The following is an 18,544-nucleotide window of genomic DNA, read 5'->3' as shown; positions in this document are numbered from 1 at the left end:
AATAACAACAACAACAAAAAAACCATCTGCTTTTATTTTCAAAAGTATACCTATATATTTATTTAATTAAAAAAATGATAATAAAAAGCAAGCAAACAAAAGTCACCAAGGGTGAAGCCTCCAGAAACACAAACCCTACCTTCTCAACTCTGACTACTAGAAGGAAGAGGTATCTACTCACCTACTAAACACAAGAAAATTCATTGTGAGGTTAGTCCCAAGTCCAAGCTGTTCTAGCTCTGGCCTGTTAGAATAAGAAAAAAGACGAACAGACATGCTGGGAGTAGGTGGATGGAAAAGATGAGATGCATCTTTGCAAGTTCAGGTAAACACCTGAACTGAAATCCTGATAATATGGTCTTAACAACAGTTATGCTGCTGTTTTCATTAAGATTTCATGTCTAAAATATGAAGTTCATTTAATTTCAACTTTTGAACACAGCAGTAATCAGACAAGTTAACTGATCCTTTTCTAAGGAAAGTTCTTTTGTCTAGCCATTTAAAAAAAAAATCATATTTATTTTTCATACATTTTATCTTAGGGCTTTAGCAGTGCTGTGAAAGTTATAATTTGGGTAGGTTGGTATCCTTCATTTTTCACCTAAAATCTCTCTATCACAGTCTAGTGAGCTCCTCTGAGAGCAACAGAAATAGATAACCAACAAAATTCCCATTCAGTATGCTTGTTCTTGTCCTGACCTCCTTGGAACAGTAAGCCTGCTCAAAAATTATTTGTGCTTTTCAGAACAAGAAACCCTGTAAGTTCTGAAACTGACAATCCTTCAATTCCTTGTACTCAAAAACTAAACTTTCCCCAGGTCATCAGGCCTTCCCATGGTTCCATTCTTTCTTTTTTCCATCTCCCTTTCGTGAATTATTTCAACCTTTGCTACTAAGCAAAGAAGTTCAGGCCCTATCCTTTTTATATTTTCTTAGAATCAGACATATAAGGAGTCATCCAATAACTCGCGACCATAAAAACAGAACGTATTTCATTTAGGAGAAAAGGCCAACTAGGTTATTTAATGAAACAAGCTTGTTGTAAATGTTGAAATAGTTTGGCAGGATTTTCTTGCCTGGTGTTACCATGCAGTTTAAAACAGATGGCAAAGCTGAACATAAAAATCTCTCTTTTACAGCAGAACCAATAACAATACTGTTTGTATTATAGGCCAGAAGGCTTAATGGAAAGTTCAATAAAAATTTCCATGATAAACTAAGTGCTGAAATAGAGGATCAGTTCAGTCTCATTTTTTTGCCCTAAGAGGAAGGATCCATTGTTACATTTTCAGGAAAGGAAAAAAGTATATGAAGAAATGGGCAAGATGTTTAACATAATTAAACAATTTTTTCTAACATTTAATAAGCAGTGGTGGCTTCTCATGTAACCTGAAGAGATTTTCTAAAGTTGCCATTGCCCTCAAATGTAACTATTGAATTTTTAGAGATACCTCTTTCTTTCTTTCAACTCATTTTCTTAACGTATTCACCTCTCTTTCAGAATAGAAGCTTTAAGGAAAATCTGAGAAAGGGCAGGTGAATTGACAGCATCTCTTAGGGCAATACTACACCAAAAGACAAAAAAAAGGATGACTCTGTTGCGTGATGCTGAGCCTGCAACAGAACGCACTGTGGTTTCATTCCCATTGGGTAGAGGTCTGTGCGCTGTCTTTAGGCCGATATAAGCTCTTTCAAGCTGTCAGGCTGACATTTTTCATTTGGCTTAACTATACTGATGGCAAACAGCAAGGCATTGGTAGAGTCATTCCATAGAAAAAATTACAAAGACTCTTCAGGAGGTACTCAAACTCTGTGATTGGAACCTGAAGACTGTATTTTTGGTGTGAAATCTGATATGGTATTTTATGCTAAACTTAAGTATTATACAATGTATGTATTTGCATATGACCATAAACAAATTGTATATGATCATAAGCTTTCTAATTCAATGATAGGATTGGGAGACAGGTTTCAATTAGGATACTGATTTTATACTTCCACCTAACTGGTGATTGCTATGTAGAGAAAATATATCAAATGGATATATGAAAGATGATCTTAACTGTGTGAAAGATGAGATGTCTGAGGGCAGTTCATAGGATTAAACAGATGGAAGGAACTAGACAAAGGTAGGAGACAACTAAGGAAATTGGCAGACATTTTTGACCCAAAAACAAAAACAAAGTGTAGATGGAAGCTGTTAGATTTAATAGCAGTTAGGTGGTACCTAGGAATCTCTAGAATATTGAATATTTAGGGTTACCAAGTGCCAGGACTGGAAGTCATTATTTGAAATTATCCTGAAATAATGATTTCTGCTTGCTGCTGGCTTGTCTGCACTAAGATTGAAAAGAGGCAGTGGTAAAACAGATGTTCTTGTGGAAACCAGCACTACCTTAAGCAATACTTCTGTGCCATTCATCTGAAAAGACAATGTTCAGCTTGGGCAGTGGAAATATAAGAAGGAAAGTCTGCAGGTGTGAACATTGTACACAAACGGCACACAACTTCCTTGTATACTGTAGCATTATATTGTCAGATTTATATATTATTTTCTATTTCTCGTGAGAGTGTATATTCAGGAGGAAAATGTCTATCAGTATAATAAAACAGGGTAACTAGAGCAAAACATCTAAAAGAAGAGGTATAATTGGTGTTTGCTGGACAAAGAATGTCACTGATAGGGAAGGAGCTTGAAAAACTGGTCCTGCAACTGTAGACTTGCAAAACTGCAAAGAGACATAATTTTATATATATATTTTTTATATTTGATATGGTTGAAGCATATCATGAGCATGGAAAAAATGGCCTGGTAAGTCATGAAATGAAAGAGAATCTCGCACAAAGAGGAAAACTGAAAAGACCCTGTTACCACCTGGAATGCAATTAAAAGGGACAGAAATGTCTGGTTTTATGTGACAAGAAATAGAACTGCTATGTAACAACAGGAGAAAATGGGAGAATCCACCGATGCTTTATAAAGTCAAAGGACAGAAAATGTTAAAGAAGTTTGTGTGCCTCATCAGCTGCGAAAGAATAGAAACCAAATCCGCAAGCTTTATTTGCCTTCTCTTCAACCCACTGTCATTTTAATCCTCATGAAAGATAGCAATCTCAACATCTTTCTCTGTTTGCTATTGCAGAAGTATTTATTTACCTGGCCTACCAGGGAGGAAAACAAATCACAGAGAACAAATGACTAGATGCTCTCTCACATCCACACTGACACAATGTTTGAAAATATCAGCTTGTGCACAACAGTCCTACAATTTTGAGTAAACCGTTTTGTTATTATAGTAGAATGTTGTCCCAAGAAATAGCATAGGGCCTAATGGAGTCATTAAAAGTTTCCACTGCATCAGAAAGACGTACAGATTATCTCATTTCCAATGAGCGATTGTAATTCTTGCTTTTAGGAGAACTAATAATATACTTCATAAATAATGTCTGAAGATGCTTATATTAGCGCAGAATATTCCAGAAACTGTAGAATACATATAGAGTTACAAATAAACAGTCCCAAAACTACATGAAAGACATACACACAAAAGGATTTAAACAAAGTCCTATACCATTGTTGACAGAACAAATTTGAAATTACAGCAGCCTTTCACACCCTTATTCTATAATTAACAAACAAGGAAAACCTTGCCACAGTAAGATATTTTCTGCAGCAAATGTAATTTTCTCCTGTGCTTTTTCCCCTGCACAATTTAAATGGGAAAATTCCAGTGTAGTCCATTACTGGAGGCAAAAACTGAACCAGAATTTATTTTGATGCATGTTCAGCTATTGATGTCTAGCGCAAAAATGTATTGAATAACATCTTCAGATGAAAACAGAATGCAGGCTTTGCTTTCAGTTTGGTAGGGGCATTATTCTTTTAAAGTATGTTGGCTAGCTCTGCTGAACTATAGCCTTACCTTTTTAAAATTTAATCTTATTAAGTAATTTTTAACCCGCCCACCAAAATGCCATTTCTGTGATAAAAGCACATGCAGGGATTCCTAAGGGATATGGAAATTAATCCCACTTCTGTGAAAAGACCTTTTAATAACTCATATACTATTTTACTTTCTTAGTTATCAGTGGGCTTTCCTCCAGCTTTTTCTAAAGAAGTGTCTTTGCAGTTTTAAAGAAAAAAAAAAAAAAACAACGCCAAAATAAATAAATAACCCAACAAGAAAAGAATAATCTTAGAGTTTCTTCCTTTTCCATAATTTTGAGTTGGTTGTACAAGGCCGCATGTTTCTTTAAGTTGTCTTTAAAGTGGTACTCCAAGAGCCTCCCTCAGATCCCCTAGACAATTCTACAATGTGTGAGGATGCCTACATACTGGGCTTGTTGTAGCCAACAGCATTTAGTTCACACTCTTGAATGCAGCTTGCCAGCACAGTAAGATTCTGACTCTGCAAATTATGTTTCCACCTTTCTTCTCTCTTGCTCTTTTCATACGCACATATGTCACTGGCAATTTTTCCTCCTTGCCTCCTTCCTTACGACCTTTTTCCAATAGTGCTCCTGGATCAATAAAACATCATGGCACTATGCGGAGCCTGAGCGATTTCTCATAGAATGGTTGCTGTGACCATGTTTCAGTGGGAATTGCAAATCCCCTTGTAAGAAGGAGCTGAAGATATCTTCAGTCACTGAGCACTCACTACAAGGCACTGAACCTCAAAAAAGGCCCAGAAACAAGAGCTGCTGGGCAGCTTGAAAGAAACTGATGCTGCCTGGACACTTGATGGATCTCAGCCTTGATTACATGAGCAGACTACTCCCTAAGTGATTGATGAAATCCTGCTCCAGAGAAGAGATGAGAAAACAATGAAAACCCAGACTACAGGGATGGGGGCAGGAGGGAAGGAGGAAACCAACACCGAATGGAAGTGGTCAGGAACCTGATCTGTTGGCAGAGAAGCATATAGTTATATGGGAGGTGAGAAGAAAAATACTTTTCCTCTTCAATTTTCTAATAGGTATAGAATTATATGAACTACAGTCATTAGTTTGTAGAGAAATCTATTACTCTTTGGGATTAAAAAGTGAACACCAGTTGCGAGTAATGGTTCCAGCCTGTGGCTTTGAACATTAAATTACATTTTTCAACCAGCAGGGCAGTAGTTCTCCACTGTCAACCACAGTTTGTATTCAATGTGCCAGTGCATCTCTCTTGCTTCATCTATGCCCTCTTCTTTCTTATCTAGCTATATACAACCTTAGCATTAAAAATTTCAAAAATGTTAGTCTGCTGTCTCTCTCATAATGCACAGTTAAATATTTTTAAATCAATGTCGTTTTCACAAGCTAAGCTAAGATTAGATACTAAAACAATGAAGACTGTTTCCATAACTGTAAATCAAAGAGATAACTATCTTATCTTTCAATTTTTCAATACAAATTTTCTTATTCTTACTTCAGTCTTCCTGTGTTGTTTCTAATTAGCAGGGGTCATATTCTGGTCTATGTGAAATGGATTTCATTTTAGTTTAATTTTCTGTGAACAGAAGATGTATAGGTGGCTAGAGCAGCAACCTTTAACTTCTAGAAGCTTAGACTGGAATTTGCTTGAGATTACAAGGGAAATGAATTTAGTTAGTCTCAACTTCATTTTTAGCAAAAATTGTTCTCATCACAAAATCACTTTGCACTAATTTTTCAAACATTGCAGCTTTTCCTAGAGAAAGTTCTCAGGGTCATAAGAAGTTGTCTTTGCAGGACTGTGCAAAGAAGTTGGCTTTCAGTTGGCACCTGACTAAATAGTGTTTAACAGTAATGAAAGATACACATCTCTTATGTGTATCAGCTACAAAATTCAAATTAATTAAAAAACAGTAAAGCAAAGAAGGCAAGTACAATGAGGTAATGCATACAAATGTGTGGCATGTTATGTGGATACTATAGCTCCTCCCCCCAAAAAACCATAATAATTATACAACTAAAATTTCTTTCACTCCTGTTAGAGTTTCACTGCCTAGTTAAAAGCACTTTCTTCCTCTATCGACATACCCATTTTTTTTTTCCTTATACAAACAAAAAACCCCAAAATAACAATAATCACAGTCAGCCTATTCATGGTTCTCACGTTATCTTCTAGTCCTACTATAAGGACGGTATGTATAAATATACAAGTACTGCTGAAAACTGGAAGTCTGCAAGTACTCTTACTTGCATTAATTGTCATGTAAGCTGGAAACTTGTGTAGTAAAGAACAGGATATCATAAAACACTGGGTTTGTAAGCTCTGATCTGCACTTGATTTGTGCAGTATGATTACTATGCACTAATTGGAGCAAAACACTCTTCTTGATGCGGAGCTCAGTGACTACTAAAATCTGGGTTGTAGCGGAGTATAAATACTGATCACATGTACTACAACGGATAGCATTTGGCTAAATAAAACAATGTAACAGTTACTGCGTTATTTTCACTCCTCAATTTTAAATTTGTTTCTTGAAATAAATACAACACGAGGTAGCAATCTCAGTTAATTACTATATGCCTAGATAATTTTAGTTTCTGAATAGAAGACTTCTTTTTCTAGCAACAAAACAGCCTCTAACTTGTCCATTCAGATTTGCTTCAGGCTTCAGTTTAGTACAAAAGCGTCCATTTTCTGAACACACTACAGATTTTACAAGATTTCATTCAAATTAGATTTCCACACTATTAGTCACTCTCACCAATAAATAAATAAAAAACAACAACACAAATATAAACAAGAAAACCTAACAACCCCACTAGGAATTACAACTCTGATATTAACTGTCTTTTACTTAAAGAAAGACCTTTAACCACAGAATAGCCCAAATTAGTTCCATTACAGATAACTGAACTATCTACACATGTGCATACACTTGCAGAAAACAGGGAGAATAAAAAAGACATTTCTTTGTACTCTCCTTTCATTTGAGCTGAACCTTCAACACAGAGTCACAAAGCAGTGCCCTTTAATTGTCTCCTAAGGAGAAAATAGGATAAGTTTTAAGGCAAAAGAAATAGAAAGAGGAAACGGAAAGGAAGGGCTTATCCTTCACGTTCAGAGAGATGATGCAAATATCAACAAAACAAACCCCCAACTTTTGTTCTCAGTGCTCTATGATAAATTTAATGTACTGTAGATCTGAAATATTGCATGGGGAAAGTTGTACTTGACTACAGGCAAAATGCTGCCATTATTACCAAAACCACACTTGGAATCAGGGTTACGTGACATACGGACTTATTAAAAAACACAAAACACTTAACGAATACATCCTTGTTGAAAAATACACCCACTGACAGAACAGCACAGTGTTTTAATTTGTGCAATGAAAAGAGCATAGAAATGAACAGTTCATGTAAATTACTTGCAGAAAAACTGAAAATTTGCATAAGCTCCAGGTAATTTTTTGGGCACACATGGAGATGAGGAAAACTTTCTCAGGGGACAGTGAGACAGAATATGCTTCAACTCAGTTGCATCATTTTCTTTAGGTTCCTAGAAATCCCCTATAGAATAGCCCTGACTTAATTTGGTAGCTGATTGATTTTGTTTAGTTCACAAATCTGTAAAAGCAGGGATGAAAAATTACTTTTATGCATGTGGCCACCGCAAGGGAGGGTATTTGTTCCACAATGGACTTTGCAGCAAGAACTACACAGTCATGTAGGAGGAAAATGAACATGAAAACTTTCTGAAATGTACTTTTCCCAATCAGGTAGTAGATTTTTAATTATGAAAGTGTCATTAGACCAACATAACATATTCAAGAATATTTCAACACCAACTGTGTATCCTGAACATTACAAATACAATAGATCAAGGTTAAGGGACAGAGTAATTCTAACAAATTTAGTGACAGGTTAAGATCAAGGGATGTCTTGACATTCTCCTCAGAAAGGTCAATCTACCAGGTCTGCAATGTAAAAATGAAGACTCTGCCATCATTGCCATGGCAAAAGGTCAGGCCCAAGCTGATTGGTGATAGAATTATCAAATTAACCAATCGATGCCGGTGAGTAATAGATGTAAGCAATCCTCAGGGAGAGCCCCAGGGCAAATGCCAGCTCATCAATAACACATTGCTTAGGAAAAGAAGATCCTCTCTTCAATCCATGTCCTTTACATTAGTAGTGCTATGAAGGAATTAATAAAATAAAATAAAATTGAAAGCAACAGCTTTAAATATGCTCCCAGACTGTATACAACATGCAAATATCTTTCCAAAGCAACTTCCATTGCATGCAGTGGTAAATAAGAGCAACTAACAAAGCAAAGAAAGGATTTATCCATGCCTCCTATCTGAGCAGGTATATTCAAAGACCTAAGGATTTTCATTCATGCCTGACACCAGTAGAGACTTTATTAGGAATGCTATTTTACCTGTGGCAGTTGCAGATACATAAATCTCAGGCTTGCTTGTGTGGCAACTTCTGCATATTAAAACATGGAGTAGATTACAGGTATTCTTGTACTGAAGATTTTAAATACCAGGCGTAGCAAGTGTTTGAAGAATGCTGTGGCTCCAAGTAATATTTTAATGCATCCAATATATCTCTGTGTATCTGCCTGGTTTTATGCTGTCTGCCATACGGTTCAGAGGGTTATACCCTGCAGAAGCTCTCTCCGAGTCCTCAGGAAAGCAGAATATTCCTTCCCATAAGGAATGGGGCTTCAGGCAGGCAAAACTGAACAGATAAGAATCTGAGTTCTTGGTCTCAAGGGACACGCAATCACTGCAAGAAAAGAGAGTGAACCCCATTCCTAAACATGGTGGTTATATAAGATCAGTGGGACTGTCTAAACTTTGATGAAAGTGTGAGGCATTGGGAAAGGTAAAGTGCGTAAAAGCTGCTTTGTAATTTAAACTTTTGTCATCCCTTCAATCATTGTATTTCTAAGTATAAACAATGATGATTTCAAGACCCCAGCCACTAGTGAAATTTCTGAAAGGGAGATGCACACTTGGAGCGTAAAAGTCTCCAGAGCACTGCAATGGGATCCCATGAGACTAGCTCTGGAAGCTACTGAGGCTCTGCACTGTGAGAGGGCAGCAAGCTCCCCTTGCCAGAACGAGAACAAGGCACTGATCTGATCCCTGCTGGGTGTGCTCCACTGAGACACAAGAAAGGTCAAAAGTACACCTTCTGCAAGTGGGTGGGCCAGAGTCAGCATTTTCAATGTGACAGTATCCCTGTTCAAGTTAGCAACAACTGCATGGGAGACATCCTGCAGACTGCTTCAGTATTCCTTGCTCCTTCCAGTATCACTCGTGCTTCAAAGAAAGGCAGGTAGTGATCTTTGCACAGTGATCCAGTCAGGCCATTTTGCCATACTTTTTAGCTCAAAAATGTTAGAAAGGACCATTTGTTTGCAAGTGTTCTGTCCAATTATCCAAAGTTTTTATTCCTATTTTTGCCCTGTATATGCATGCTGCTCTCAGTTACTACCATTCAGGTGTTATTCCTACTTTTCCTTACATAGTTCTGGTTCCGAGAATCTTAATTTAGCTCCAGTGATGTATCTATTATCATGGCAATATGATATTGCTATTATCACAGTAGGAATGGTAATACTGTAGCACTCAGAGTAAGAATCCATTCTGCCATCAAAAAGCATGTGTTACTCCTATTACTGTTAATGGGAATTATGCACATGTATCAATGGCAGATCAGGTCCCTAAGTGAGCACAATTATAACCCCTACTGTGAAATTCTCTGAATGCTATTTTCACATTGCTTTTATTATAGATGTACATAACAGTATCAAAAAAAGTCTAACTCATTTGAATAGGATACCCATTTGAATATGAGCTAGTTTCAGTAAAATTTAAATTGCATTCCTTTCTAAAGAAACCCTTCTGATATTTTTGATGCTTAATTTTCCCTAATGCATTGTTTAAAATTCAGTTAATATTCTCCCCTCAAGAATTGCAAAAAGCACAGAAGCATCTCAGAGCATGTATTTAACTGTAGGAGGTGCAGAGTTTTACAGCAAACTGTTAGTCCACTGACAAAAGAGGAATAAGTGAGTGTGGTGCCACTAAACACAGTACAGCACTGTTCATTTGCTGCTTTACTGTCAAGTCTTTACTATCAAGCCCTGTGCTGTCTTCTCAACCTATAACAGTAGGATTGGTATTGCCTCTTTCTAAACACTTGAATTTTTGTTTTTACCTTTTATCTGATCTGCAGTTTAATGAGCACTAGCAGTCAGATCTATAATTTTACTATTTCCTTAAATATCTAAAAACCTGTCAGGATAACAACCATGGCCCATGGAAGCTCTGTCTGCTGGTGTGTTAAGCAGCAGCTCTCACTGGTGGTTTTACACATCAGCAATTCTTACCCATCATAAAGAATTATGCCTAGGTTTATCAGAAAATATCAGAATGCCAACTGTTCCCAAATTGGTTGAAGTAGAAGAAGTAATGACATTATAGGGATTTATTTATTTATGAAAGAGCAGGAGGCTTGTATCTGAATTTGGATGATGTAGACACCCCACCCCTGGAAGTAGTCAAGGCTAGGTTGGATGGGGCTTTGGACAACTTGGTCCAGTGGAAAGTGTCCATGCCCATGACAAGGGAGTTGATGCTAAACAGTCTTTTAGGTCTCTCCCAGCCCAAAACAATCTGTGATTCTAGTTTCCAACAATAAGCAAAATGAAAAGACTGGATTGCTTTATATATTTAAAACTACACATTGGAAAAACTACATATTGTAAACTATGTATTGAAAAACCTCAAAGTGGGGTATACAAATTTCTTAATATAACATGACTAAAGTATTGTCAATAACATTTTAAATATTTTAAAATTACTTTCAAATTCTAATACAGTGATTAAAGATGATAAATCTGTTACAACTAATTCTATTTAAAATGATGTAGGGATCCTAAAACAAATTAAACTTATTACTATAAACTTGTACAGACCAGAAGGATGGACACATTAGTTGCCTGAATAGCATAACAGAGCATTGTATGAAGATTATGATATACTGGTCTTCATAGGGACCTCAATGCAGTATGGACACATATAATATAAAACAGTACTTAAAAAAACAAATATAAAAACTATCAGATTTTAAGATTTTTTCCATAAACCTAATTAACCTGATATGTAATAAAATTCATATATATTTTTCATGTAGCAATTCGCTTCTAACTCTATTTTAAACTCTCAAAGTTCCAGGATACTAGAAGTTGATGGAATGACTTTGGATTGCGCTGCTGTATTACTCCAATTGCATTTAAAGGCTGTGAGTTCACATGCAACCTCTGCTATTTTATCAGTATTAAAAATGACATGACAATACAATAAGATCTGGCTTCTGATGCTGTAAGTGAGCTGTCACCCTTCCCTCAAACCTTACAGAAATATGGAATATCTAACCACCTCTGAACAAGCGCTTGTGGTTCTAGATTAATGAACAGCATTAACAAGGCACTGATGTGAAAAAATACATCCCACTTACTATATCACCATATAGTACTCAACAGACCTAGGAAAAAAATTAACAGAGAGAAAGCTAATAGTCAGAAAAAGTCAAACCAGTGTTTCCCCTCCTCCACCCTGAAGATGGTTTTAGGCCTATATAAATCATGATTTTTCTCAAGAGAAAAAATGCCAAAATACTATTATTATTATTACTGTATTATCATTATCACTGTAAAATATAGAAACTATAATAACTTGATAAAAGAAATGCATGCATTTAATGGAATGTTCTTTACCTATGCATGGTATAAATGTACACTGCGTATGTCACTATCTTCAGGAAAGGGTGAACAAAATCTTTAGTATCACTGTTTTATGAAAAGAGGCCTTATTATTATTTTCTTGGAAAAGGGAACCATGTCAACAGAGTATAACAATGCTGCCTCTCCCTAAAAACAGTGATGTTTTTGATGAACTGAAAGTAATTCTAATTAAAACTCCTATTGTGCAGAATGCTACTAAAAGATTTCTAAAATATATGGAGAACACTGGGTTTGCACAGGTGAAAAAAAAAAAATCAATAAAAGGCAGCTCAACAAGGCTGAGAGACTGAATAGATATGCACATTGTTTAAATCTCTGACTAAAATAGTACCACAAAATAAGCATGTACCACTCAGCAGGAAATACTGGAATCTAATCACCCACCCCGATTCTGAACCCAGCCAACTCATAATATTTTCTTGAGGTTATTTCTCAAAGCTTAGAATTGTAACATTTTCCCGTGTGTTGGATTCAAAATTCAGCCATTGCTAAAAACAGAAAGTGGCAACTTTCTGGTTTGTAGCTTACTTTCAGCTATGAAAAATGTGAATTACTTTCAGCTGTGAATGTCATTATGATGTGAATACAAACTACAATACTCAATACCTCCCAATGAACACCTCATGAAATACAATATTTTTTCAAAAGCAGCATTATAAACACTATTAATGTTTAGAACTTAGGCAATTTTTTTCTCTATTTACTAAATTTTCTCTACTGTAATTTTGTTTCAGAAGTACATTCATTGATCACAAGCTCCTATAGAACGTCCCTGGCTGACAGTGAAAGCTATCAGCAAGCTTACTTTACAAAGTATATTTAAGGAATTACTATTTGAAATAAGCTAAATTTGATTTTGTGGACTATCTAGCACCGTACAATTAAAGAACCAAAAACTTATGGAAATATCTAAGAGATTATCTGCATTCAGTAGGAAAAATATGTTTATTTCAGTCCATCTATTTTTTAAGAGGCCAAAGAACCATGAAGAAAAGGAACCAAGAAAATCTCATGAGGATTTTCTTGATGCTAAACATTAACTGGTGTATACTGTACACCAGTTGAATTCACATAGGAGATGTAGTAAATTGACAGGTAAAATTAATCAATTCAAACTGTATTATGTATTTATTTCTCTGAATATCATAATGAAAGACTGATATATTTTCAAGGTTAACACACTGAATGTGTAAAATGAAGGCAATCAAACTTGGAAACCTAAACACTGCTAAACATCAATAGGATTTCATCATTAAACTTCCTCAGCATTTTCTGAAAATTACAATGGAAGAAACACACAGAGTTGAAAACTACTTACAGTCACATCTTGTAGTTCTTAGTAGAGCTATGTCTGTAATTCCAAATAGTGCAGCTCAGTAGGAGTGCTCTGTAGAGTGAAACAGGTGGTACTAAGGACCTTGCGTTTCACCTATCAGCATTTCAGAGGGCTTTACTTCACACTAAGTCTAGGCTGCTTCTAGAAACTCAGTAATAGACATTAACAGCTGCAGTACGTTAGGCAGCATTTTGGGAACACATGTGCTTTAGTTTCATCCAAATGGAATCTAGTTCAGGTGCTTCAAGACTGCTCCATGATGTGAAGAAAAACATGGTATGTGGGGATGATGGGAATAACTTCAAAATTGTGCCCCTAATCTGAAATAAAACACTACTTTCAAATTTTGGCAACTCAGCATATATATGCATACCTCTATGAATAATCTGAAACAAAAAATCCACTAGATTTTATCTATTATCCCACGTATTTTCAAAACAGTATTTAGATATCTGCTCTTGAAAGAAATCATTTTTGTATACACCATATTCATTCAGAGATTCTGAACCTAAAATGGTTTCCTGCAAAAAATCTTGTAAATTTTCAAAATGAGGTTTTACCCTATTTATGATGCACTTGTACTTGGTTCTTTAAAAAAAAAAAGACAGCTAATTAGTCTCTGCCTCTTAGAATATCTGATCTACTGAATAAAATAGGTGAAGTTCATTTTATATTCTTCTGTTAAGAAATTACTGTATACTCTATTAGCTCACAGTTAATATAAAACATTGTCATATCTGCAACTGAAAGATAGTTTCCCTTCTCTTTCATTATTTTCAATTGTTTTTATTGTTCTTTTATGTTTGGCATTACAAAGCAAATAGGTAAATTCATAAACAAAGCATGACAGTGTAACAGTGTGATAATAATGGGTGAAAGTATCTACTTGTTTACCTCACTGAGCCATTGTGAGCATTAATTAGTTAATGGTCATAAAGCACAGTGTACACATAAAACACTTTACAACTGCTACATAATATTACATATGACATACAGAGCAATGCCTCTATTGCATGTGGCATAAAGTGGAAGCACTCAATCATTATATTAACTCAAGTCTTTCAGGTAGTAGAAACAGACACAGTGAAATAATGGTTCACTGCTTCACGAGTATCATTAAACCTTTTAAACAGTTATTCTCTTGGCGTGTATACTTTCAAGCCTGTAGGTAATACGCACCAAGTACTGCTAGTAATCTAAGGTAAAATTGCAAAAACATTTCCCAGTTCCCCACATTAATCTCAGTAGCTTAAATGCTATGAGTGTTTATTGGCTTCCTGGTACATCTGTTGGCTTACTGGGATTCTGGGACAAAGTGGCAACAATAAGATGCAGTATTGAAAATAAAACCTGTTTCCAGAAATGAATGTGGATAAACTTTTACTAGGAAGTCAAGCAGCTTCCTCAGCCCCCAGGAACACCACTAAGCACAGTACAATTGAAATTGCACAGGATATAATGGCATTAACTACTATTTTGAGGCTATGTTTAGAGCAAATTCATTTAGTAGTCCACATTCATGCAGCACATAGCACTATCTTAAAGCTCACAGTTCTTTGAATCCCAAAAATAATGCCTCCTCCTTATTTCCATGGAAACACAGCAGATACAAAGAGCACATTAACACTATTTGATACAGCAAATTCTCAGCTACAAAACACTCTTTTTCAACATAGTCACTCACTATTAGCTATGCATTTTTGCCAGTAATGAACAAGAACTGAATGTCACACTCACAAGAATCTGCATGGCTGTCCAGAACATGGCTTGTCTTCCACATTGCTGTCACAACTGCTGAAACACACCACTCACTGCCTCACTGTGCTCACAACCATGGTTTGGTCTCCATAAACCAGAAAGCATCAATGAAAGCCACTGGGTGCCTTTTTTTCTGCATTTAGGAATTCAATGACAAACCTTTGCTTCATATACACTTCCATGTCAGACACCATTTTGTCAGACTGCCCCTCTGTTGCCATATATCCCACAACAACAAAATGTAACGGGATACTGGGAGGAAAGTTCAATCTCTACTGGCATATAACAAACATCCACCTCTGGCATTGTGTGTCAACAATAAAATAGGAGGCGTTACTTTTGGAACAGCCCTCATGTATTAATATTGACATTAACAGGATATATAAACTGTACATAATCAATATGCATATGCTTTTGTAAACAAGTTCCAGCTTCTGCCTGTTACTAAGGTGCATGCAATATTCTGGTCCTGTCTTAGTTTCTGATGCTAATACTGAACTTTATACAGTTTGGGCAGCAATTCATGGAGATAGGGTCTTCTCTGTGAGCCGAGGGAGTTGTGAAAAACATTTCTAAAAAATTCCAGAATTAGATAAAATATTTAATTTTTATTTTCTTTACCATATAAATTTGAAAGGCTTGCTGCTAAAGAGCTAACTTCAGTGGAAGTTTAAAAGGAGGAAAAATTGGTTAAACTTTCCAGTGGAACACTGAGAATGGAACTACTGAGGTATTTTGGAATGCAATCCCTAGAGTTAGTATAAATTTAAATCACTTTAAATTTGGTAAAATATATTTCAACTACAGCTCAATGAAATACAAGAATTTCCCCAGCGACACAGATGTCCTTCACAGAGTTTATATCTCTAGAACTTCACTGATCCCAGTGAAACATCTTTCTGCTAATTTTGAGTCTCAGCTAATCCAAGTAGTGAATGTGATTCCATTATACCAGGATTCATAATAATGATATAGGATTTCTTGCCAATGTGATTTGTTAAGTCGTTTAGGGACAGATATGCTAAGAGTCTGGGTCAAAGTCATAAGAGATGAATGCAGGTACAAACCAGTTGACAAGAATTATCACATAACTAATTAACTGAATTCAGCTGTATTTATTATATTTCTTGTGCTGGCTGTTGCTATGCAATTATTAACCAACTGAGTTTCTTGTATGACTAACTTGAAAATATTCTCACCCCATTGAGAATACAGATAATAAGCAATATCCTAACACTTCACATGTTAAGGCTTCCAAAACAATTCTTTCTAAAAATGTTAGGCATTCATTGCTAAGATCCAGATTAAAGAAGATATCAGATTTTCCTTATGCTGATATTAACTGAAAATAAAACAAACTACTATGGATTTGAATGAGGCTCCACTGCAGTTTACAGCAGAACTACTGATTTATATGGGATCATTGTATGACCTCTTTCTAAAATTCTATTAATTTATTTTCCTTTTTGTGTATATTAGTGACCTACCAATATTTCTAAACATACCACTCAGAATACTTTCTCAAAACTGTCTACTGCAAAAGCAACTTTGTTAATGCATATAACAAATGAATTCCTCTTTCTCTAATTTTGCTCAGCAGTGAGTTACCAGCTAATCTGAGTACAAATACACAATATATCCTGTGACAGCAATGTCTTCACCTGCTTGAGAATTTCTGTAGGGCTGGGCACATTCCTCTAATTTAAACATGTAACACAGAAATATTGCAGGACTACAACTTCAGACTAGAAATGAAGCCACCTGATGCATAACTAATTAGATTCGCTTTGCAGGTAGGTACTATTTACCTGATTCCTTTAAAAAAGGAAGATTCTTTTAAAATAGTCATCCTATAAGATGACTGCTTCTCAGAACAAACAAACAAAAAAACCCTATGACCAGAAACCTCAATCCAGCTTATCTATTCCTTCAGTGTTTAGCTTGTGAACCTATATTTCTGTTTCACAATAACAGTTGTATGTACTTCATTAGGTAAGTTCCACTAAACATCCAACTGCAGTAACAAATTTGTACTTATCTACATTACAAATTCAGCCCTTACAGCACCATTTTCATTGCTTTGGTAACCACATACTATTTAGAACTCATATGCTAACATATCTGAGAAGAGCCTGTAAAAAGAAAAGCAAAACCAAACTCTATTTCTGTATTACCTTGTCTCCCAATTCCCAACACTCATTTCTGGTGAACTAATTTTCTCCTTTACCTTCTGTCTTCTGCAAATATATTTGAAGAATTCTTTATCTTTTGCTGATATATTCCACAATGCAACATTCAGTATTTCTTTTAGTTCTTGTAATTATCCTTTTAATTTGCTTCTGCTGAGGCTCACAGATCTCCCAGTCCTCCCCTAAACAGACTGCTTACATTTCCTTAAAAGTCTTCAGTTTATTACTTGTACTAATCTGTGTTGCTTTTCCCCACTTAACTAGATTGGCCTCCGTGGCTTTCTATAATTTCTCTTCTTAAGGTTTCCATTATTCTGTCTGCAGGGTTATTAATATGTGAACTTGGTTGTAAATATACTAATGCTGCTCTTTATAGTCAGATAGGGTGATACTACTTTTTAACATAGGCTTGGATTTATAAGAAATGCATTAGCATAAGCAAACTTTTCAGCAGTTAAATAACAAAATGTATACAGATTGAGCAATTTGACAGTCCAACCATTAGCTCCAGCAGTTCAATATTAGGATCATCTTCAAGAAACCAAGGAAAGTGGGAGCAAATGGAAGTGACAAGCCTGCTCTGGAATAACTAGTTCTATCTACCGCAGCCTTCTAACAATCTTCTAGTGTCATATTAATTCCTCCAAAAATGGAGGAACAAATGAAAATTGATTACGACCTTTTAGTCTACCACTCAGTTCTGAACCTAGTTCCACATCGCTAGAGCAGTCTTTGCAGACAATCATATCCATGAAATTTGCAACTGCAACCAAAACAGAGGAACTCTATTCACACAGGTTGCTATATTCATAGTTGCACATTGTAGAGCACAAGTATAAAAATAAATGATAACTAAATGATTATGTCGTTTACAAGAAGTGAAGACTTCCAGTTTGTATTAAAAGACAGAAAATTAAGATAAAGATACTTTTTAATATTTAATTATTATTTCTCTATTGTGATTTTTCTCTGGAAATCAATCCAGTTGTACTTAAGTGCCCTCACTAAAACAGAGAAATAAATAAACAGAAAAACTTTATTTAAATAAATTATAAAATCTTTGTCAGTCAATAATCTAATTAATTATTGCATTTGGTTGACATTGAACATGTTTGTTTTTCTCTTTGGGAAATGAATAAAGAGAAAATAAATGCTAAACAGTTAACAGACTAAGCTCAGTAAGTGGATATGGATCAGAAAACCAAAATATCACCCGTGCAGTCATGTAAATTTGGGGCATCTTTAACTTTACATGAGCAACATTAAAAAGACTCTGATTAATACCAAACGTTGCAATTCCTCTTCCTTACCTTCTCCTTAAACTTTAAAAGATATTTTATGTGTGAGATTTGAGATAAGGTGCTAAAAGCGGAGAAACAGAAGATATACATTTCACCACAAAATTACATAAAAAAATGGATTTGTATTGCTATCTTCTAACCAACTCATGAGTTGGATACAATCCAATTTGTCATCATTTATTCACAAACACATTGCTTATATTGTGTTCTTTTT

At 35.5% G+C, this 18,544-nt stretch overlaps 1 protein-coding gene and 1 long non-coding RNA gene across 2 annotated transcripts in view; both read right to left on the bottom strand.

Annotated features, from left to right (window-relative positions):
• Positions 1-13,218, bottom strand: part of LOC116216678 — a 16,298-nt gene extending 3,080 nt beyond the window's left edge. The window contains exons 1-2 of the long non-coding RNA XR_004159937.1: positions 13,065-13,218; positions 182-244 (exon numbers count right to left, since the gene is read on the bottom strand). This is a non-coding gene — a long non-coding RNA (uncharacterized LOC116216678). The remainder of the gene's footprint in view (positions 1-181; positions 245-13,064) is intronic.
• The window catches only part of NPAS3 (neuronal PAS domain protein 3), a 552,805-nt gene that overhangs the window by 226,322 nt on the left and 307,939 nt on the right, over positions 1-18,544 (bottom strand). The gene's annotated exons all lie outside the window — the stretch shown is intronic.

This window comes from Meleagris gallopavo, chromosome 5, assembly GCF_000146605.3.
Source record: "Meleagris gallopavo isolate NT-WF06-2002-E0010 breed Aviagen turkey brand Nicholas breeding stock chromosome 5, Turkey_5.1, whole genome shotgun sequence".
Taxonomy (NCBI): domain Eukaryota; kingdom Metazoa; phylum Chordata; class Aves; order Galliformes; family Phasianidae; genus Meleagris; species Meleagris gallopavo.
Note: the sequence above shows the minus strand (reverse complement) of the source record. Positions and strands in the feature narration are given on the sequence as shown.